General features: G+C 41.1%; 1 long non-coding RNA gene and 1 pseudogene across 5 annotated transcripts in view; one reads left to right on the top strand and one right to left on the bottom strand.

Moving 5' to 3' along the window:
• LOC120617540 (uncharacterized) overlaps positions 1–24,913 on the bottom strand; it is a 125,636-nt gene that overhangs the window by 18,865 nt on the left and 81,858 nt on the right. Inside the window, exon 8 of one of the 5 annotated variants that reach the window (XR_005656943.1) lies at positions 20,559–24,290. The exons of the other annotated variants lie outside the window; for them this stretch is intronic. This is a non-coding gene — a long non-coding RNA (uncharacterized LOC120617540). Of the gene's footprint in view, positions 1–20,558; positions 24,291–24,913 lie in introns of those variants that run through there. 5 annotated transcript variants of the gene reach the window in all.
• Positions 11,110–11,228, top strand: LOC120617856 (uncharacterized; annotated as a pseudogene).

A 24,913-nucleotide genomic window follows, 5' to 3' on the forward strand; every position in this document is an offset into this window, starting at 1 on the left:
TAAGTAAATAAAGCTGCTATAAACAATCTTGTACAGGTTTTATGTGGACAGGTTTCATTTTTCTGGAGTAAATGCCCAGGGGTATGATCACTGAGTATTACTGTAAACCTATGCTTAGGTATTGTTTTGTTTTGTTTAAAGAAACTGCCAAATTGTTTTCCAGAGTGGCCGTAAGCATTTTAAATTCCCACCAGCAATGTGTGAGAGATCTAGATTCTCCACATCCTTTCCAGCATTTTGCACTCTATTTTTTTAGTTTCATTGTTCTAATAGGTATGTAGTGAGATCTCATAACAATCTTAATTTTCACTTCCCTGATGACTGGTGACGGTGAACATCTTTTCACGTTCTCACTTGTCATCATACACCTTCTTTGGTAAAATGCTTCTTCATGCTATTTGTCCATTTCATAATTGAATTATTTTTTTTTTTGCTTTTTTTTAATATTGAGCTTTGAGAGTTCTCTAGATAATCTAAATATGAGTCCATTTTCAGATATGTAGTTTGAATACATTTTGTCCCAGTCTGTGGTTTGTCTTTTATCCAACTTATCAACTTTTTTTCTTTTATGGATCATGCTTTTGTGTCATGTCTAAAATCTCTTCACAAAGCCCTAGGTCTCAAAGATTTTCTCTTATGTTTTCATCTAAAAGTTTTATAGTTTTACATTTTACATTTAAATATGTGATCCATTATAGAATTGTACACTTGAAACTTATATAATCTCATTAACTAATGTCATCCCAATCAATTTGATAAAATAAGCTTAAAAACAATTAATAAACACATGACCTATTATGAGTTAAGTTTTGGATAATATGTGAAGCTTAGGCTGGCTCGTTTTTTGCCTGTGGATATCCAATTGCTCCAGCACCATTTGTTAAGAAGGCTCTCCTTGCGGTGAATTGCTTTGCACCTTTGTCAAAAATAAATTGATTGAGCTTCTGTGGGACTGTTTTCAGGTTGACTATTTTGTTCCATTGGTCTAGGTGCCTATCTTTCTGCCACTACTACACAGTCATGATTAATATCATTTTTTAATATATAAAAGTGACCAGTCCAGGCTATGGAACTGTCTGACTTCTCATCTAGTAGGAAGGACAGTGATCCAACAGGGTTTGGAGAGAGTGGTGGAAAAAGGTAAATTATCTACCTGCTAAAATTTCACCAAGTCCAGTTTGTTCAATAGGCAATTTACAATGATCTGCTTCTCGGAGGGTCTGTGGGGAGAGTGGGGGACTGAACGCATCACGTCTGAGAAGCATTTAACGATGTGTCTGGTACACTGTAAGTCCTCAATGTAATCGCTGGTCATTAATATTCAACGTATCATCATCGACATCATCCATGCTCCTCTCTGAATCCCTTCTAGTGGTTACGCCCAGAGGCCAGCATTTCTATCCCACAAATATGTCTCTTTCCTACACTTAGAAGATAAAAGTTGCCTTAACGAAAAACAACAAAAAAAATCTGCTTGACATCTGTTAGCTTTCCTCACCCACCTTGCAGGAAAAGGAAATTTATCCAGACAGGTAAGAGACCCAGGGGAGCAGAGGGGAGCGGGCCTTCCCTCCCGACCTTCACAGCTGCCCACCTACCTTGTGCTTTTTCAGGTAAGGAGAGCAAGTTGAGCACCTGGACACTGTGCCCAGATCCTGGCCTCCTGAGCCCGTGCACGGCATGTTTGGGGGACCCACGATGGCTGAGGCAGAGGGAAGGAAGAGAAAGAACGAGCAAAGATGGAACACACTCGTGCCCTTCCAAGCTTCCTCCGTGGCCTCCAGCGCAAGTCTCTGGGGTCTACATTGGGAATCTCTGAAGCTCAGCCAAACCCACCATGGTCCAGCTTAGCTCTCCCCGCTGAGGACGGGCCTGGGGAACCACGCCAATCGATGGGTTATAAGGATTTTGAGGGCTGGGGTAGCGAGGGTTGCAGCAGCTGGGATGAGGAAAGGGAGAATCATTATTTTTAATTTCAGCAAGTGAATGCATTAATAAAGAGGATGGATGAAATGGGAGCATGGTGGTGGTTGGGGGCTGGGAGGGGGTGAGAGAAAAGTCCACCACTTTCTAAACGTTCGCCTGCAAAGGGCAGCCTGATCTTTGAAACCAGAGTGAAGGATTCTTCAGGTCTGGTAACAGCAAACAGTCCTCACCGCGCCCTGCAGTGGCTGCTGACTGCAGACAGCTTTTTCCCCTTCAACAATAGAAGAGATGGAAAAGAAAAGCTTTCGTCCAGGTTTTTTTTTTTTTTAAATGGTTCTTTCGGCTCCAACCTACATCTAAGAGGGAGGGAGACTATCTTTTGTTATCACTCAATCTCCCTTAAATTTAAGAACAGCTGGGGATATTTTTCATGATTCATTAAATTCACATCATTCCAAAGAAATCTTCCTGCCGATTTATCTTTGCCTCAGCAGTTGGGGCTCCAGGAGTGCGCAGGTTCTTGAATGCCGTCAACCTGGGTTCACTGTTTTGGGCTGAGTCTGTGATCTTTCATGCTGGAATATCTTTTTTTGAGGGTGAAAGAGGAGCGGGAAAGGAATCGGGGTATTGAAATGAATCTTTCCAGTCAATTTTTCCCTTTCTGGAGATAAAGAGAAAGTCATATGGCTGTCACAGCTAAAGACTAAACCCCAGCTAATGTCCTCAGCAGGGAAGAATAATTAGTAAATTCTCTAATTAGAGTCCTGTTTACATTTCTCTTTTCATAGAGGCTAATCCTTGTGTTTAAAGAAGATATTCTGCCTTGATTAAAACCATTGGTTTTAATCGGAGTCACAGCAGAATCCATGATAAATGCAATGTGCTTGGGTCTCGTAAATGTTCATTCACTTAGTCATTCATTCATTGAAGACCAACTATATGCTGAGCACTAAACACAAATATGACATGATCTCTATCCCTGAGGGCCAAGGCAAGCATAACAAACAGGTTTCATTCTCCATGCCAACTGTCATCCATTGGAGGCAGTTTTCTAGAGCAATCTGAAGCCATTTGCTGGTTCAAGAGAAAGGCGAGTTTTACTGGATCATTCATCAAGGGGCCTGGAAGGTGGGGCATAATAAAGATACCACCCTACCCCCCCGCACCCACCCAGGTTGTTGAACACCCAGAGAGGTATAAAGGGCTTTCGAATGCTCTTCTATGACCCTCACCAGCACGAACACGGGGTGACCTGGTTAGAGAGGTGGTTGGTAAAGTCCTGTGAGAGCCCATGGCTCGCTGAGCCCTCACCTTACCCTTTCGGGGTCTATATGCGAGAGACACAAGGGGCCAGACTTAGTCAACGTGTTCACTTGTGCACACCTGTAATTAAAAAGTCTTTACTATCAGAAGTCACTGTGCTGCGTGGGCAGCACAACACAGAGATGACGAGCTCAGGCTCTGGAAACAACCATCTGGTACATTCTAGCTCCGCCATTTTTTTTTTAGCTGAGTAAAATCAGATGAACTACCTAACCTCTCTGGGTCATTTTCTCATCTGTAAAGTGGGGAGAAGAGCACCTACGTGTTGGATGGTTAAGAGGGTTAAAAGGATTCTCATGGTGCCTGGCTCCTAGTAAGTGCCCCGTGCTGAGGACCCAGCCCCCTGAGACACCTTAGCTTGACAACTACGCTCTCCTTCCACGCGCCTTCTTGTGGTTTCTCTTCTCTAATAGAATTATGTGCAAGTAGAAAAACAAAATTTGCATGTCTTTATGTTTAGAGTTAATGAGAGCCCACCCCCTCCCCCCACCAAGAGATTTGCTAAAGGCTCCTCTATAAAAATCGAGTGTAACCACATCTGCCTCTTCTGGGATGAAAAAGAGTAAGCTTGTATTTCAACAAGCTTTCAAGGAGCTCGATAACGGTGATACATTAACTGATAAATAAGAAGCCGTGCACAGAGTCTCTATCCCTGAATAAGCATAAAATAAGAAGCAAAAGGAATTCTGGCGAATGATTGTTTCACTAAGAATGCTGGGAAACCATCCATGTCGTATGAGCCCTTTCCACCTGGTGGCTGATGAAACCAACCTTTGTGACTTTCTTTCCACGTACGGACCCCTGTAGTGGACACTGTTCAAAAAAGGTATCAGACTTGGCTTCTGCCCCCAAGGAGCCTGACTTGGGGGGATCCTACTACACCCATCAAAAGGGATAAACCATTTGCAAAGCCGGGCGTTACCGCGGGGCCTCTGGTTGCTGAAGGAACAGAGAGAGGAGGGGCCCGGGTGAGGGAAGTTCATGAGGACAGACAGTTGGATTTGAGAGAAACGTTAGGAACACAAGTCACTTGAACTGAGGTCTCAGTGGGAAGAAAGGGAAAGAAACTTATAGGTAATCTACAAGAGACCAAGTTCTCCCAACTCCTTTGTCTCATTTGGTCTCGAACAAACCTGGGTTGATAATAACATACTAAAGACTAAGAGCCTTTAGGTGGAAGATTCCTGAGATTTGAACCCAAATATGGCAGACTCCAAAGCACTTTCCACAAGCTATTTCTCTGGAAGCGCAGAAGTTGAGACCATCACAGGTATAAGGTCTCAGAGATGAAAAGACAATAGCTTCTGGGGAAAAGCTATAAGGATGGAGATGGGGCACGGTGAATGCAGACCCCCTCAGGGAGGTTTGGAAAGGAAGCCCCCAGCAGAAAACATCCTGTGTAAGAAGCAGAAGGCAAAGAGGGGCAAGATTATTGAATGTTTTAGTTTCCCATTTCTTTAAAGTCCAATTTCTTAACTATATGATTTAGTGATTTGGGGCCGAGGCCTTGTAAAGAGACACATCTGCACCTGAATCCTCACTCTACGATTTACTAGCTGCGTTATCTTGAGCAAGTTTCTTAATCTAAGCCTGTTTCCTGCTCTGTAAAACGTGGTTAACAACTGGACCTATCCATAAGGTCGTTGTGAGGCTGACACAATACACACAGGCAAAGCCATTACTTAGTTCTGTGGTCCAGTGAAATGGTCACCATGTTTACCTTTTATAACTTCTGAGCCACCTTATCTTTATGTACCTCTCCAAGGTCATCTCTTAACATCCTCTCCCCGGAATTTTAGCCACACTGATGTTTATTTCATGTCCTCTACGGCAGATTTCTCTCTTGTGCCCCTGTGCCTTTGCACATGCTGTCCTGCCTAGGATATTCTAATTCTTCCTCTTCACGTGGCTGGCTAATTATTAGTTATCCTTCTATCTCAGCATAAACATCCTGCCTTCCCTGGCAAGTTGAGTTATGTGAGCTTATGTGGTGTCCCCACAGCACCTCATACATCCCACACCATAGTACTTTCTCCACGTGATTACAGGGAACCATTTCCATGCTCAAGTGTAGGATCCATGAAGGCTTAATATGGTATCCCCAGCATTTAACCCAGTGCCTGGCATACAGTCAGCACTTGGTAAATATTTGGAAATAAGCAATTATCTACAATGTCATTGTGGAACAGAGATGGCACCAAACATGCCTTCCTAAGAGCCCACGGTAATAGCAGATGTTTGTCTAATCCTCTCACCCCTGGTGACCTACAGCCACAGAGACCTGAGTCCTTCCAAGGGCCTCTTTAACCCCTGTCTCTGAGGCCTTGGCAGAGACCACACCAGAGAGCAATGGACAGTCTATCTTTGGAGGCCACACCCAGGACCAGCAGGACCCTTGTTTAAAAATTATTATAAAGAATTTCGAAATGATAACAGCAGAGCATTAAGCCAAGCACAAGGCCTTTCTCAGCACAGCGTCCTGAGCTACTGCACAGGTCACGTGCCCCAAAATCAGATACCCTGGCCACGCCTTTCTCTACGACCCTGTGTCCAGGAGGATCTCACACATTCTTTCCCACTAGAGCACTAGGAACTAGTGCTATCTAGTGCTACCTCCTCAGGAATCAAATGACTTTTAAATATTACCAACGGGAGTAACAAGATGAAAACTAAGAAATGAATCAGTAATGGTGGAATTTCTGGCCCCCCTGGCAGCGGTAATTTTGGATGGGGCTGAAAGAGGAAGGCAAGAAGCATAAATTCCATTACTTTGCTAAAACATCATCCACACATCAGTCCTTTACTTCAGTATAAATGAGTGTATATACAGCACACACACACACACACACACACATACCCTAAACTGAGATATTTTTTTTCTAACCTCATTATATCCAACAGTAAAATGAACAAAACATTAATATTAAATTATATAAATATTAATATAAAATATGAAGTGCTGAGACTTCATATTAGTAAAGAGATTAGAAATGTTCCATCAGAACATGTACATGGAAGCAAGTAAAACAATGGACTCCAGAACTGCAAACGTTAGACTGCTGTAAACAGATACTCTATAATAATAGAATGCCATGTGGTTTCAGAAGACACTAAACTTCCGTGGTTCTTGACCCTGTCTGCTCATGAGAGTCACTCTGGAAAGCTTCTAAGACACTCTGAGGCCGGGGCTCCAGATCAACTGAATCAAAATTTCCAGAAGCCTGGCTGAGGCAGCAGAAGTGAGAACCGCTACCCTCGAGGGGTGGACAGGTTCAGTAACAGGTAGGGGCATTCCTGAAGTGCAGACTGAAGTGTTGTGACTTGAACTTGAGGCCAAAGGTGATGAAAATCATGTGCTGTGTAATAGCCTATTGACTTAAATCCACACCCAACGAGGACAGCCTGCTTACTCTACCTGTCATTATTACATATTTGAAAGCAGTGAAATCACTTTACCAAAGGAAAAAAAAAAGACTCCAACTTAAGCTTTAAAATCATCAATAAAATACAATATCAGTTTCACCCTATAGTGCAAATCCCAATTTCCATTGAAAACTGCCTGACCCTAAACTATATCAGGAGCTTGTTCTAATCACAGGGGATGCATTCTGAATAGGTCCCTCTTCTTGGGATGTCTAAGTCTGTAAGTCACACTGTTTTCACAGTAGCAGAAAAATTAATTCCTTTTCAGAAATAGTCTCATCTTCTCCTAAAAGGAAAAGAAAAAAAAAGGCTTTTTGATGTCGAGTGACAGGATTATGAAGTGACCCTCTGGGTCAGAAAGAGACTTTTCTTTTTCTCATCAAGGAAATCAATTTCTAAGTCCAAGTCTCTTAAAATAATATATTCTCGTGGCATGCACACAGCTTTTTTGATCTGCTATGAAAAGAATAAGAGGTAAAGAGGATCGGGGTGGCGATGGGATATTATAATCTGCCACACTCACACATCAGCCTTTCACTAAGTAATTCCAGATAAATTGAGGATTTACATATTTAAGATGAAGTGGGAGAAAGAGTAGCTGATGCATAAATATCGGAATACAGAGAGATAACTGAAGCAAGTTAACTCTTAAAACTTAAAGTTACTTGGTGTATTTTTATTGCTCCACTTGGAAGTTTAATGTTTATTGGTGACTAACTAAGATAATCTCTTTCAGATCAATTGAACGAACAACCTACCCTTGGGGAATTTTTTTCCCTGTCCTCAGTAAAATCCCAATTACACTGACAAGCAACAGTTAAATGCACACAAAGACGCATAAATGCAGCAGATGGAAAACAGGAGGAAGCAGCTGGAAGTGTGTTTCCCTCAGAATTGTTTTTAACAGGCTGTGCACAAATAATGCCTCTCTAATACAGAGACAAAAATAAACCATAAATATTGAAAAGGTGACTGGTCACAGCAACGAGATGGCATGAGACGCTGTTATCATCCCTGGTTCTATTACCCTTGGATTGTTCTAGATACTCTCCCACTTGGGTGCTTCCGAGAAATCCTGAAAATCCGATTCAATCTTGGGATCCCAACTTTACCAGGAGCACAATTACTGCTGGAACTTTCCTCTGTCGCTGTTCCCAAGAATCAGGTGCCTGCGTGACTCTTGTCGGGCCCCGGATAGAACCTGCAAAGGGAGCCACAGTATCTCTCCAACTTTCTGGCAGCTCGAAATACAACTTAACCGAGCAGCGCCTTTACTGGAAGCTCGGGACTTTGAGCCAATGGTGCAGAGAGTTCTTTGCCTGCTGGGTGCTCTTTAAATAGCAACTATGATTGCAGAATATACATCTTTCATATGCGAAGAGAATTCTGACCCACCATCAAGTGGGGGAATGACGTCTGGGGCCTTTCTTTTCCCAGGGATGAGAATGAATCCAGCTGATAGTTTCGTAGGCTGCACCTACCTCATGGTGTCTTCATTCATCCTTCAAGCATTTTCCTGACCACCTGCTAAGCCCAAGCTTCTATGGCAGGGAATAACGAGGAGAGGAAAAAGAACATGGTGGAGAAGGAAGGGAAGGGACTGATGGGTCAAATGATGGGGCTTCTGTGCTATTGGCAATGTTTTATTTCTTGACCTCGGTGCCAGTTACTTGCTGTTTTCGTTGTAATAAGGTATTAAGCAGTGTATTTAGGTTGTGTGCATTTTTATAATCATGTACTACTTTTCACAATACAAAAAGTGAAAGAAAAAAATAGAAACAAATATCAACGGCCCAGTCAAAGGGTTTTCAATCTTGTAGAAAAGACGTTATATAAAGTTATCTTGCTTATAATGCAAGGAGAGATGTGATCAATTCCATAATTTATATATAGATAATAATTATCAATAAATATATAGAGATAAATATAACCATTTATCCAAATTTTATAAATATATAAATATAATTATCTATCTATATAAATAACTATAAATAAATATAAATTACTATGGGAATGAAAAGACCCATCAAGATAGATCAAGGTTATCAGATAAAGCATCGTAGAGAAAGCAATAGTTAAAATAGGCCTTAAAAGACAGACAAGAATTTAACAGCAGAGCTGGAGCTCCTGGGAGGTGTGCATTGATCAGGAAGAAAGATCAGGAGCAAAGAGTTCAGGGAAGACCCCCTTAGTCAAAGGAGAACAGGTTGTTTAACTAAAGCATAAAGAAGAATGTCTAGAGCTAGAAAGTATTTTATTCAGTAGATAAAGGACCATAGAAGAATTGCGAGCAAGAAAACATTTATTTGGACTGTGTTTAGAAGAAATAGCAGTCATCTACTGGCTGAATTGAAGGAAAGAGAGCATGTGACTGAAAGGTTATTAGGTTATGTAGATTATCCTTGGCCTTCAAAATACCAAGGTGGGGAGGGAGAGAGGTGGCTCTGAAGGCCATTAGGATGTTAGGGCTGGAAGTCCATACTGGCCTGGATCCCTTCCCTCATGTAACACCCCCTCGGCCCCTCTAGAAATCAATTCCTTACCAATGCTGTCATTTACCTCCACTTCTGTCTCTTTCCTGCATTCACCCTTTGCATCCTATACAAGCTTTTAAAATGGGAAACATATATTCTTCCCTCAAAAGAAAAATGTAAATTTACAGAGAGAAGTTATAAATATCAGCCAATCTGAATAATGCAGTACCAAAATTTTATTGTTTTTCCTTCTGCTTCTGGGTTTAACTTTGCCCTTCCCTTTCCTCTGTCCACAGTTTCTGTGGGTGGGAGTTTGCACGTGAGACTGGTGTGCGTGTGCACCCATGTGCCTACTATGTCTGTTTCTGAGTTCTTGGTGTTCCTTTATAAAAGTTTTGTTTAGTCCTACTAGAGGGTCCAGTAATTCAAAACTGTTGGCGACCTGACTTTTCAGAGCTGTAACTAGGACAACTGTTAGTATGATAAGAAATAACTATGATGCCACTAACTTGGTTGCTGTGGCTTTCTCTTTCTTAGGTCCCATCAGGATGTGTCAGAAACATGAGTAATATTTAAAGGTCTACTTGGTGTGTTTCTTCTTTTCAATTATGGACACACTGGAACATTCAGAAGTGAATCAAAGGAGATGAAAGCGTCCCCTCCACTATTTGTTTACCCACATCAAACGCTGTCAGAGGACCCAGGACTGGTGCATTTCCTAAACTGCACACCTGTCTTTATTGCTTTTCTTGCAGTGGAATAGTCGTTCCCTATTTCATTCTGAGGTCTGTTGTTTTAGATAGCGGATGCGCAGCATTTTTTACTTATTCTTTTTAGCTTCTAATACCCTGCACTCATCAAATAAGGACAGATTGAGGAAGGTCAAAGTTCAAAAGGACTTGATGCCAATAGGAAATAAACCTTCTCCCACCCTTTACACAGGTTTGCTCACGCCCCACAGCTGGGTCAGGTTTATGGCCGAAGGGAGGCTTATCGTAGTTGGCTGGCTGGGTAACCAACTGCCAATTTGCACATATAGCTGTCACCATTTCCCACTGTGTTTCCCCTGTGACTCATTTATTTCAGGTGCTATAGCAACAGGCCTAGGATGTGCACATGATGAACTCGAGTTCCTCTCCAGACCAAGTTCAAGGCACCTCTTGCCCTTCAATGGATCAGAAGAAATTTTCTTTTTAAATATTTGCCAGCTGACCCAGAGCTGGCCAAAACAGGAGGGAATTTTCCACCAGGACTTAGTAGTCTCTTGGGAGCTTCTTTCAGAAAAACTTAGTGTGTTTGGTTGGAAAAAGCTTTCTTGTGAGTCAGAAGCTTGGATTGTAGCTCTAGATCTACCAGAATGAGATAAAACACTAACTCTCTGAAGTCGGACCAGCTCGGTGCCTCATGGTCCTGGTCCAGGTTGCCATGAAGTTGCCATGGAGAAGTGAGAAAAATGGAAAGAGTGTAGCAAAGTTTTCAATAAGCTAAATAATTTCATCAAAAATGCTACTCTTTGTTTAAATTTTCTACTTTTCTGATGTTTAAAAAAAAAAAAAAACATTATCCAAGGTCAAGTTCAACTAGTAGCTTCCCTCAGAAGCCTGTTCTGATATTCTCAATCTATCTTGATGGCTCTTTAATTCCCATAGTACTTGATATATATCTTACTCAATGATGTTAAAAAGCCCTTTCTTTTGTAAAATGGAAATCATAGGTTTCTGAGCTCGAGCATACATGGGTTTAGGAAATGGTGGGTGGACTGATCCAGTCCTATTCTTAAACCATCTGTGAAATCCGAAGTCAGGTAACCACTGGGCCAGATGGCTCCTAAGGATCATTCCAGGCCAACAGCTTTTAAAGTCTCAGTGAGTATTCGTGCCTGTTGTCTCATGTTATCCCCAGAAAGTTTCAGTGAAGTCACTAAGCAGAGATAGTCTAAGTTCATCCATTATTTTCCCTACTAGTCTACGGCCATGCCACCCTGAACAAGCCGGATCCCGACTGATCTCAGAAGCTAAGCAGGGTCGGGCCTGGTTATTACTTGGATGGGAGACCATCTAGGAAGACCAGGTGCTGTAGGTGCAAAAAATAAAAAATAAGGGATTGTAAGCTGACAAGGTCCCTGAAATCTGTGAGGTCAACCCAGGGTTGCCTCGCCTAAAATAAAATAAAATATATTTTCCCTACCAATATAAATGTCTACTGTGTGCTACATGCTAATTCTTGCCTTCAGGGGGCTTACTGTCCACAGACCAGGGAGAGCGATTATGCAAACATAGAGTAAAAATATTTCTGTGACCCAATATACACACATATATATTATACACATATACATATGTATACGTATATATGATATATGATATATGACATATATGATATACATACATATGACACATGATCATTAGAGAACCACGCAATGCCCTTCTCTGCTTGCATTTGTTTATTTAGGTATGTATCCCCTTTTATCCCTGTACCCCACTCCCATTCCCCTCTTCTCTCCATAGGTAACCTTCTTAAAAATCTACCCTTTCATTTGAATGTGTTCCTGCAAAATAGATATTGCTGGTTTGTATGAATATATTTTTAACTTTGCAAATGATACTGTTACATTTAATATTCTGTTTTCTGCTTTTCCCCCACTTCCTCGATCCATCCATGTTGCTGGTGCACATCTAGTTTGATGGAATCTATTTTATCTTCTTTTTTTGGTCTTAGAATTTATGTTTTGACAGTTAAGAATTTTCTCACCCCTAGTCACAGAGAGATTCCCCCAAATTTTCTTTTATATATTTATAATTAATCTTTCTTATTTAGGAATTTAATCTATCTAGTGACCTTATTTGTGGACCCGGTTTTATTTTCCCTCGTACAGTAATCCAGTTTACCTGAGGTTATCGACATACGATCCACACTTCCCCTCTTAATTTGTAGTGCTTCCTTTATTATATAGCAAGTGCCTACGTGTACACATGTGTGTCTCTGAGGTAGGTATTTTTAGAGTGACTTTCCCAAGGTCACTCAGTACGAAGGCAGCTTAACCGAGATTAGATGCTCTCAAGCCCATTTGAGCATATTGCTCTCCTGAGATTAATAAATCTCACTCAGAAGTCACAGGAAGTTAATGCTGGAAAGGAAGCTAGAGATTCTATGTTAATTCTTTCATTATCTATCAGATAACTTAGACCCAGAGAGGTTGAGTGACTACCCTGAACCAGAGCAAGAAAGCCAGAGCTCAAATGCATTTCAAGTCTACTGCTCCTTTCACTGCTCTTAGAGCTATCGAAATATAGTTCGAGGGCTTAAAAACAGAGCCACATGGACAAACCAGCCACCATAGGTGTTTCATGTTCACATTTAAAACATGTGTGTGACCTTCCTACTCAGTGCTGTCATCCAACCAGAACATAACAGAGAAACAGGGAGGATGGTAAAGAAGAAGGGAAGGAGACTTTTCTGCACAGTCTAAAGTTAGTGTTACAAGCTTCGTTTCATTTAGTGGAGTGAACCTCAGATCCTTACTCAATTCTCTGCTTTTACTTCATAGACAAGTTGACCAAACTTGTTTGTCTGATTACTAGGAGACAGCAAACTATGAAGAATAAATTAGAGGAAGAAGAGAGAACTATTAAAGACAGCAAGAGGAAAGAAAATTAGAAAGATTACAAAAATCCAGAACCAAATTCAAATAGTACAACAGCATAGCACTACAGCATTACACACAGTGATTGTGGGTAATCACTGCATCGGGGCCAAATAACTAACATTCAAGACAATATCCCAGTTCCCAAGAACAGGTTTAATTATGTTAATTATATTCTGTTCTGAACATAGAAAAATATATAAAATATTTAATCAATATTTTCATCTAAAGTGCCAAAAGTAGTAATCAAAACTGAAGGCCTATTTACACACACACACACACACACACACACACACACATTTATACACACACAGTCCCACCTGAGAGGGCCTAAATGCCAGGACACTCCAGTAGCAATAAGCACACTTAGTACCTAGATCTTGATTTCTAATACCATTCTCCAATAACAGAAACCAAGGATCCTTGGAGAAGCGGCTGATTCCAGCCTGGGGCAGAAACTATACGAGATGAGCCTAGAGCCAGTTGTAGTGCCAGAAAGTAAGGAAGAACTCAAAACAAACAAACCAAAAAATTTATGCTGATGGGAAAATATGTCAAAGAGACGAAGGCGCCAACTGAAATTGCTCCCAATGGTCAGTGCTGGAACAATTTCAGCAATAAAATAAAGCAGTACCGGATTATGACCCAAAGTACAAAATAAATATCCATGAGTCACCTTGATCTAAATAAATGGTTGAATAAATAAAGGTGAGAGACAAGTCTTCCATGCAGAAGAATTCCAAATAATTTCTGTAGAGACACCACTTTCAAGGAGAGGAAGCATAACTCCCCATCCCTTAAGTGTGGGCATATAGTGATTCTCTGCCTTCCAAAGAGTACAGTACACAAAGGGGAGAAGAAAGAATAACTTTATGATAAAGAAACATAACAAAAATGACTCCAGCCAGGTGATCAAGTTCAATATTAATAGTGATAAATCATGTTGATATGTATCCTCAATAAACTGTGATGAAAATGTACTTTACCTCTCAGATCTTCCTCCCGAGAATCCATCATCTCAGTCTAATCATGAGAAAATCATCAGACAAATCCCAACAAAGAAACAATCTACAAAATACCTGACCAGTACTCCTCAAAACTGTCAAAGTCATCAAAAGCAAGGAAAGCCCAAGAAACTGTCGCAATCAAGAGAGCCTAAGGAAACATGAGAACTAAACTCAGTGTGCTATCTTAGATGGGACCCTCGCAACAGAAAAATATGTTTAAGTAAAAATTAAGAAAATCTGGATCTACCGTGAACTTCAGTTAATAACACTGTATCAGTATTTGTTCATTAATTGTAAGAAGCATACAAATGTAAGATGTTAATAATAGCGTGTGGGATTTATAGGAACTTTCTATACTAACTTTGTAGAGATCTAAAACTGTTTTAAAACATAGTTTATTTAAAAAATAAATAAATAAACAGCAAGGGCCCAAAAAGTCAAGCCCTCATGCATCCAGAAAACTTGTATCTCTAGAAGTAAGAATTTTAGAGTTCTGTGTAATTATGTTTTTGTCATATACAATTTAAATGATGATATCTTCAAATGTAGCTATAAATGGGATAATTCACAATTTTATGGCCAAACTTATCCTTGATCTCCTAGAGAGCTGTGACGGTCCTACTTATCAAGTTTTTCCAGCACCTAGGATAGTAACTGGCAGATGTTAGGCCATTTACTTGGAAGGCTAGATAAATAAAGTAATGCAAAACTCAAGATGACAGAATGAAGCCTACTCGACGTAGCGAATATTGGCTTTGAAGATGGAAAATAATTCAGAGATGTGGGAGACAAACAAGTAAAAGTGAATCATTCAAAGATTCAGAGCAACCTACTTCACACCTATTAGAATAGCATTATCAAAAAAAAAAAAAGCAGAGAATAACAACTGTTGGCAAGGATGTGAAGAAATCAGAACCCTTGTTCACTGTTGGTAGGAATGTAAAATTGTTCAGCTGCTATAGGAACAGTTTGATGATTCCTCAGAAAATTAAAAATAGAATTGACACGTGAACCAGCAATTCCCCTGCTAGGTACATGCCCCCAAAAGAATTGAAACAGGGACTCAAACAGATATTTGTACAGCCATGTTCATAGCAGCATTATTCACCACAGCCAAAAGTGGAGGCAAGTCAAGTATCCCTTGACAGATGACTAGATAAACAAAACGTGGTCTATACATGCAATGAAATATTATTCAGCCCTGAAAAGGAAGGAAATTCTGGCACATGCTACAACATGGATAAATCTTGAAGACATTATGGGAAGTGAAATAAGCCAGTCACAGAAGGATAAATACCGTATTATTCCACTTTCACGGGTTACCTAGAGTGCAAGTTATTGTTTAATCGATACGAGGTTTCCCCATGGGAAGACAAAAAAATTTCTGGAGATGGATGGATGGTGGTGATGGTTGCACCGCAATGTGAATTTACTTAATAACTTAAAATGGTAAACATCATGTTTTACCAGAACTTTGAAAAATAAATATAAGGGAAATACAAGGTTAAAAGAAAATTCGGAATGAGGTTGGAGCCAAGTTGCCCAAATATCATTAATCCCAAAGTCTGGCAAGAGGTCAAGTGTAGGGGTCTGTGAGCCTTCCACATAGCACTGACAAAACTGCCCAGGAACTGATGACGGATGTTGTCATAGATGCTTCTTCAGCTATGTTCTAGACACTGCTACTTTCACTGTCATTAAAAATACTTAATTACAACAACAACTTCTAAGTGCTCGGTACTTTTTCATTTACAAACCACCCTCACATCTATTTCCACTCGTTCAGCAAGTCTTCACTGACCACCAGACAGGGGCGCTGTTCTAAGCTTTCAGTGCACAGGATCCGTATGGCGCCTGCGGTCTAGCGGGGAGACGGAACTTAGCAGTAAACACGTTAAATGAATCAAGTCCCTAGCATTTGCTAAAAGATGAAGAGTACACGGTGAAGGAAAGCAACGGAGGTGTGAGGGGAGGGTGGGGCAGCTGGACGCATGAACTGGGAGGCCAGAGTGAGAACGACCACCCCGACGGCCCCATTGAGTCTGAAATCTGCGCTCTAACCTGCCGCCGTGTTGCCTTCCTGCTCCCCGTCGCCAGCCCTCGCGTGGGATGGCTCCACCTCCCCCTCCCCACACAAGGAGTGGCCTCAGTGGGCAGCGTTACTTCCTGCTCAGGGTCTGCCGGGTGCAAAGTGGCCCATGATCTCATTCCGGTTCTGTGTCCTTCGAAATCAGCATTAAACTTAAATCTTTCTTTCTTCCTCTCTTGCCTAACCGCATCGTTCTCCTACAGGCCTTCCTCTGCCCCGGACATCTTTAGGAAGAAAATGAAATGAGTGATGTGTTCTCTCATCAGAAATAGCAAGTCCTCACACGCTCACCTTATGGAACGAGAAGCCTTCATGTTTGGCCTGCTGAAGTTCCTGTACTGGGGGGCCATTCATTCAGCCTTGGTTTGGACCCTGTTTGGACAAGGAGAAGGTCAAGTTGATCCCTAAGTAAGTGGTTCATTTGGAGCTGTTTTATATTCCAAGGCAGACCAGGAAATTGCCTGATTTTTTTCTCTTTCAAACACAAATCCTCCTTTTATACCAGGACGTGGGTTGGCACATCCAGATTAAGGTCGGGGGTGGAAGGGTACGAAAGGGCATTCCTGAAAGTCAGAGGGGACGGTTCAGTGGAGGTCCTCCCTCCGGCGGGGACCTGAAAGCAGCAGAGGCGGAAGAAACCCCCAAGCAAGCAACCAGCTCCACGAATTCATCACTGCCCTCTGCTTCAGCAGGGGCCTTCTCTCCCCGACCTCCGTGTATTGCTTCTAGAAGCAAGAAGTGGGGATGTTAGGAAGTCACTCCCCGGCCACAGCTGAGTGCGGCCACCTGGACGGAGAAGGTCTGAGCACAGACCCCAGTCCCGGACCCTCTCAGCTGCCCCAAGTGCAAGCAGAGCCACAAAACCGGAGCACAGCTGGATACCGAAGGCCGAGGCAAATCCCTAAGTCACCACCCTCAGCGCCACCTCCCAGACTTTCAACCTCAATAAAGCCTCCTTCCCCACAGATCACAGAGGAAGCCCAGCATTTTGGGTGGAACGGGCTTTTCTTTGGCATGTCTGCTCTCGTTTCTGGCAGTCAGTGATTCGAGCTGCATAGGCAATGCCATGCCGCCTGGGGTGGGCGTTTTCAAAGACTTTGGGAGGTGCAAGGTACCAGATATGCCCAAGTCAGATAACATAACCAGCAGCTACGTTTTAAATCCCTACTCTGCAGTCCAGTTTCTTAGAACTGTTCTGTGGAAGTGGAAACCAAAGAGAACTTCCATCTTCCTCTGACCCTGCTGGCCTTCGCAGCTGGACCGTGCTGGAATCGCTTCTGGCACTGAAAAGGTTAATTGTCTCCTGCTGTGAAGGAGAAGCTGAGAAAAGGGTCCTGGGCAGGGGAGGAATTATGGAAAATGGGGTTTTCTTTATAGCACCGCTCATTCTCAACACGCTAAAAGGGCATTAGTTCACAGTCACTTTCTCTGGAATTACCAAATCTGCTCAGAAGCCTTCATTAGGATATTAAACAAGACTTAATAAGGGAAAGTGATTTGCATCACTGATAATCGTGGGCATTAATCAAGACAGCTTCTGTCCCTCTCTCTGCAATATGTTTCATGTTCCATTGTAAAGCCCCTTTAATTCTGGAGGGCTTCTTAAAAGGGAAATATTACATTTAGAAAGCCATTTTTTAAAAAATGATTTACTTAGCAAAGATTGCTATAAATAATGTTCTCCTCCGTCCGTAGCTTTGACTGTCGGAGTAATTAATGCTGTGAGGTTTGTGTCTGCGATGCAGCCAGATGTGTTTCCATTTATCAAATGGTCGCACTTATTCTCATAAAGCCTTCAGCCTTTAAAAAGAACTTTAAGTAGGACTCGAAATCAAATGACCACAGTGTGTGCTTCAACCTAAAGGACGTGTTGTGGCCATCTTCTGTGTCACTCCAGGGACAGACGCCCTCTGCGTTCACGTCTGTGCTTTACAAAAGACTTAGACCGTGAGAAATAAGACAAGCAGCTTGCGGTGGTCAATAAAATCAGAAACAAATAAAAGTGAAGCTCTTTAAGATCGCCACTGCCTTCTTTATAAGGCAGCTGTCCCCTGTTAAAACTAGTGGCTTCAGAGCAAAGGGACTTTCATCCAGAGGAAGCTGAATTTGTGACTATCAGAAAGAAGAGAAACAAGAGTTAACACTTGGATTTAGACGAGTAGAACACCAGGGTTTTTTTGTTTTTTTTGTTTTTTTCCTTTTCTTGTTTTTTTCCCCCGTTTTAATTCCTGGTTTTCAGCTTCACAAATGGATTATTTTTTCAAGGCTTTCTGAACAAAAGATCAAGGCAATCTTGTTACTTTTCATGGTTTAAAACAGTGTGGGAGACGTGAGTTTTCTGTGTCGAAAGCAATATAAGTCAAGGGCAAGAGGAAGAGAAAAGAGGGAAGGATGGGGGTCTCCGCCCCGGACTGGGGGCTACCCAGGTCTGCAGGCTCACTCCCCCTCTCCAGCCTCACTCTCTCCTCTGCCTCTCCTGGGACAGTCCTTTCAAAGCTGCCTGTGGCAGAGCTGTGTGTGTCTCTGTGTGTTTAACACACACACACACACACACACACACACACAGAGTTTCTGTATACTGTAGATGTGCACACACAGACCCAAAGCTGTTGTACCACTGAGAGGTTTCGAATCTCTTGGCATATTTGATGGCTGCTTCTGCCCTACTTAATGCCGTCGCCTGCTCACTCCCCTTTCCGTTCAGGCAGCCTCATTTGTTATGTCTCTGCTAAAATTAACTCCACGTTAATTTCTGGAGGCTTTGGAGTTTATTGCTGGAAAGAAAGGTTATTTTCTGGCAGTGACTAGGGACATGACTGTGCTCCTGCACGAGAACTGAGCACACTATTTAGATGGAGCTCAGGAGACGAGCGTCTGTGAAGCAGAGGAGACTTGATCCCTCCTAACGGACTGCAACATGAATTATATGCCCTACTTCCCACCTCCCCGGCTCAATAACCCAGGACCGTTCACATGGAGCCATCTGTCTGGAAAGAGAAGATGTCGTTCCCAAGCGAGGGGTCTCTCGCTCTGTCTTCTTCTCTTCTCTTCTTTCTCTTTTCTCCTCTGTCTGTGCTTGTTTTTCTTCTTACATCTCCCATCCCCAGGCTAGTTTGTCTATTTCTCTAGCCCACCGGAGGGAAATCTACTCATATCTTGTGAGACACCTCTATGTTTTTGCCCACTGTCATAATAATGTCACGAGTACCTTTCCCTGGACACTTATTCAGTGTCAGACATGGTGCTAGGAGATTTAAAGCATTGTCTCTAATCCTTCGGAGAAGATGTCATCGTTCTTATAAACGAGGCATTGAGCTCAGAGCTGCTCTGTAACTGGTACAAATTCACACAGCTATTAAATGATGAAGCCAGAACTTAAATCACGGCCCTCTAGGTCTGTCTGAGGCCGAATTTCACTCGCCTTCTCAAAACCACCCCCTCCCCTGCTGCCTCTCTTGGCTACAAAGAAAGGTTAGGGCATGTGAAGGAACAATGTCATTTCCCCTGGGACATTTCAGTGAGAGTGTGAATACTGGAAATTTCAGTGCCACTTAATCTAGTAGTTTTGTTATCATTGTCACAATCTGAAGTTTCCTATCTCTTCTGATTAAAGAGAAAAGCCGTACATTACAGGCACTACTGGCAACTTCTATTTACTTATTTTCAGGAGCAATAACCAAAGTCAGACACTTTTAAAAGGAGAGTTGTGGAGTTTTCCCCCCTAAATATTTTATGCCAGAAAGAAAAAAAAAAAAAAAAAACATATGAAAAGATGCTCAACATCACTAGCTATTAGGGAAATGCAAATCAAAACCACAATGAGATACCATCTCACACCTATTAGTAGAATAGCTATAATCAATGGGACAAGTAATAACAAATGTTAGAGAGGATGCTGAGAAAAAGGAACCCTCATACACTGCTGGTGGGACTGCAAATTGGTACAGCCACTATGGAAAATGGTGTGGAGGTTCCTCAAAAAACTAAGAATTGATCTACCATATGATCCAGCAATCTCGCTACTAGGTATTTACCCCAAAGACTTGAAAACCCATATCCAAAAATATATTTGCATACCGATGTTCATAGCAGCATTATTCACGGTGACCAGGACATGGAAGCAAACGAAGTGTCCTACGATAGATGATTGGCTAAAGAAGGTGGCACATTTATACAATGGAATATTACTCAGCCATAAGAAGAGAAGAAATACTGCCATTTGCGACAACATGGATGGACCTCGAGATAATGATGCTAAGTGAAATAAGCCAGACAGAAAAAGTTGAAAATCACATGATATCACTTATATGTGGGATATAAATCTAAAGCAACAAATGAACAGGACAAACAGAGACTCAGGGACATCGACAATGGACTAGTGGTTACCAGAGGGTATTATAATGTACACCTGAAAATTATATAATTGTATTAACCAATGTTACCTCAATAAACTTAATTAAAAAAAGCCGTGCAGATTACAAAAATTTCAATATTCGGATTATTTTTTACTAGTTCATCCTCTAAAATGTTAGATACAATCACCTTTTAATAATTCTAGAGATGATTATTAGCGTTGAGAATTAACGAATTCCCTTCCATCATCTTCCTCTTCTCTTCCACATATTGGCTGTTCAAGTTCAAAGCATTTCTACTGGAGGAAAAAAGAACATTATAGAAGTGACATGTAAATTAGACAATTGTACTGCTTTTTAATAATTGAAGGATTGTGGACAGGAAAAGTAAAGAAAGGGTTAAAGCTATTTGTTCAAACTAATTTGTGAGGCCTAAATTATAGCAGTTATACATAGCAATTGGACACGTGCATTGAACCTCTACTTCTTTCTGAATCTCCACTAATGTAACAAAAACATTTTGTTAAAAGAAATATATGCACAAGGACAAATAAAATGGCGGGGGCGTGGGGTGGACAAAATAATATTTTGGAATCTGGAAAGCAGATGTCCGAGCAATAACTGACAGCAGATCCAAGAAAACTGCATTCTTACTCCACAGTAAGGAAAGCCAGAGACGTAACCTGATTTAAACTAAGAACTTAGACAGATTCAAGTCATAGGGGTACCAGGAAGCAGAGTTGAAGATAGGGCCAAAAGAGGAGAATTGGTTGAAAATCTTCTTGAGAAGGACATATCTTCTCTCTACTCTACTAAGCTTGGCAGCTGCCCCTTCTCCACACCAACTGGCAGAAGACTGAAGGATTATTCTCTAGAGAAGACTGGGGACAACGAGCACATTTAAGGTTGGGGCACTGTAGTGACAACAGAAGGAACAGGAGATATTGTAAATGTTGAGACCCACCTGCCCTGTCTCCTCACCCCTCCTTCTTCCCCGCTTGGCTCCCAGAAATCTGGCAGCAGGAAATTGGAAGGGTCTCCTCTAGGGCATCTCATCAGCCCAAGGGAAAGGACCCAGAGATACTGACATCTGGGTTTTCCCAAAGAAAAGTCCCAGCCAGCTATAGAGAAGCCCTCCATGTGCATAGTTTCCAGGTGGAGTTTTACAGCCCCATTCTAGAATGTGAACAGACAGCCAAGTGTCGCCAGACAGTTAAGAAAATCATCTAAAGTCAGAGAACAAAACAATCGGGAGAAAAGCTACTTGAAGGGCCTCAGTTTCCTAATACGCAAAAGTGACGGAGTTTGAGTAAATGATGTTAATTTCAAGTCTAAAATTCTGTCATTCAGTTGATTAGTGATCCAAGTTAGCATTCCTTATCATTGGTAAGTACCCGAAGCCAAGATGACTTTACGTAGGCCCTTTAGGTCACAAGCTTGGGAGGAGAGAGATGCAGAGATAGGTGAGCATGGCTCATCTCTACTTGGCTATTTGAATAAAGATTTTCTTACTCAGATTTGGAAGATGCAGCAAAATAAAAGGATACTACTCCAGGGATAGGTAGGAACCCTTGCTGGGGTGTGATGACCTAAACCAGAAAACATCATAGTGACAACTGGGCTCCAATTGTTCTTCAAATTTGGGGAAGTAGAGAGAGAAATAAGAAAGGAGCCACACAGGTGTAATGAGAATTATGGAAAGTTTGCAGAAATACGACCAACAATGAAACATTTGAGGAAGTGGGATTGTTTAGCCTTGAAGAAAGCTGGGAGCCACTGAATAATTATTTCTTAAGAGAAGCAGCGCAATTCTAAACAGAGATGATCAATATATTCTTGATGTAGACCAATGATTTTCAAACATTTTTATTGAGAAGCAGAATAGTTTCTCTCAATGAAATCTTATGCAGTGCCCCTACTACATAAAAGAACAACAAAAAAGTTTTTTAATGGTTGAACTAGTGATAGGAGCCCCCAACCTTCCAACTATCTCAAAAACCTTTTCTGGAATATAGAGTTTGAAGGATACAATTTTAAAACAAGTCATTTAAACCAGTGTTTTTCAAATATTTTTCATCATAACCCATAGGACCATACCTTCTCCATATCTACCACACGCACACGCGCGCACACACACACACTCACACACACACACACACCTGAAACAAAATTCATAAGACAATTTTACATTTTGTAGTCTATTTCATTCTATTCTATTTCTTTTTTTTTAAGCCATCCATCATTCACTCAGTTGATTTCAACACCCACTAATGATATGTTGCAACTCACGTTTGCAAAACACCAGTTTTGACTGACAAAAGATGTATACAAATTGGCCCAAACAATTATGTTAAACTTCTTCATTATAAACATGATGAATTGGAACAGGTTATCATAGGGGATTATTGATTTGTCACTTTTGAAACCTCAAGAACAGAAGCATCTCCTTGTCAGGAATAACTTGAGATAGAGGCTGAATGTCTGGCTGTGCCTCCCACCTTCGGAATTCTCTCTGTGGCAGTGGGGGCCCTTGTGGGTGTGGACGGATAGTGGAGATGTGGAGAGACAATGATTCCTATTTCTTAAACAGTGTTAATGAAAGAAACATAGAAGAAGGCTCATTTGTTTTGCTGTGTAATTATACAATGCAAGAAAACAAAACCGAGAGGAACATTGAAACTAACTAAATCAGTTTAAGCAGAAAAAAAAAAAATGCTCCTTTCAACAATCCTTTTTTCGTCAAAAAGCCATTTGGAAAAAATTTTTAAATCATTAAAAAAATCAGGCATTTGGGATCTGGAAAATAGGCAGGATAAATCTTGCAAGCCATTCACAAATATCTATTTAATAATTCATAAGAAAGAAGAAGAATCAAGTGAAAAGGAGGCATGGATTTCTTATAAAATATTTGCTGATAAACAAATTAAAATACTGAAAATATTGCAATTATTTTTAAAGCTGAATTTAAAATTTAACTTCTTTCCCCGTATTAAAGGAGAAACAATGCACGCAATTAACTATAATAATAATAAAGCTCATTTTTGTGTTTGTGGTCAAGGTCACACTCAGTACTGAGTCCCAAGTGTTACTCATAATTTTATGTATTCAGAGGGTTTTATTTGTTTAAGTGTTTAAGCTGCTTTTTATAACTTTAACTTGGTCCATTCCATTGTATCACTTTTCAATAGCTCTATAACTTCTTTATAAGGTTTCAGACTAAACCTTTAGAATTACTTGGTGCTCAACAAACAGTAATTCCATTTCTTCTTCTCTTCCAAAGTAATATTTCAGGAAAGGAAGGTAGATGTGATTCTGGAATGATGGCCTCACCTGGCAACCTCTTCTACTACTAAGGAGGAAATGGTGAACACTGGGTGGACCTGGGGCACCTGTGAAAACTGAGCAACCACAGAGGATGGAAAATGGTAATGAGCTCATTTGTATTCCCATTTGCAGCCTTCCATGCTTCACTCCCAGACTGCTTAGTCCAATACTTTGATAGACGGACACAGCCTCCACAATCTGGGGGTTTCTGCTTTTTTAGTACGGTGATCCCAAGATCCATTACAATTCACCATTTCTGCCATATCTGTCCTTGGAGGGAAATTAAAAGGAGATGGAGAACAGGTTCAGAGGAATAAACTTTGGGACAAACATTAATCTTCAAAAATGAAAAAGCTTCCTTAATTCAAACTAATTAGGTATAAAGGTCAATCTGAATTAGAGTAGATTTTAAGTAGAAAAATCGTTTTGCAAAAACCGTCTCGAATCCTTTTTGAAACTAAGTGGAATATAAATATTTTTAAAATATTAATGGTTATAGGAAGCTAAATATTAAGTCGTTTTCAAGTACAGCATAATATACACCCATTATTTGTATGTGGACAATTATTAAGTGCTAAGTCTTTAGCTCAGTTCTTCAGAATAAACAACCTATAGCAACAGCACCAATATTTTTGTAGTGGTTCTTAGCCGGAGTTGTTCATCAAAAGCACCCCAGCATGTTCTCACAACACAGATGCCCAGTCTCACTCCAAATATTCTCCATTATGACATCTGTGGAAGGACAGGAAAAGAATGAGCTTGTATGTTTTGAAAAAAAAAGCTCCCAAGTTGATTCTTAGGTACAGCCTTGGTCAAAAACATCAACTTATCGAACATTCGCTGTCTTGTAAACATTTTGCTTAGTGATCTTACAGATGAGAAATCTTAAGAGGTTACACGGACAGAATGTGGAATATCTAGGTCCAGACTCAGTGCTTTGTCCTTAACGCCACATGCCCTATACGATAATGTCAACAAAGCTCAGATGTACCTTCTAGTCAAAAAGGTTAAACTGGAAGTTAAGAAACAGAGGCTGATCTCAAATAAAAACAGGCTAATCCCCAGATGCTGAGAGCACTGGGCACACACCACGCTTCCTGGGATGTGCAGGGAGGAGAGAGCATATTGTTCCCATAGGAAAAGGCAGCGGCAACGTTCAACAGCTTGCGAGTCTCTCTTCCTACACATGTGGTAGGAATTGTCACCTCCCCCAGAGCTATATTTCATACCTGCACAAGCCTTTGTCCAAACATGTAGTTTCCTTGCGAGGACACATCTGGCCTGCTCCTTGAACTGGAGCTCTGAGATTAGCTGGCCAGGGTCCAACTGAGGAGGCTTTTTATCTTTCTCACGGT

Source organism: Pteropus medius, unplaced genomic scaffold (genome assembly GCF_902729225.1).
Source record: "Pteropus medius unplaced genomic scaffold, Ma_sr-lr_union100, whole genome shotgun sequence".
NCBI classification, from domain to species: Eukaryota; Metazoa; Chordata; class Mammalia; order Chiroptera; family Pteropodidae; genus Pteropus; species Pteropus medius.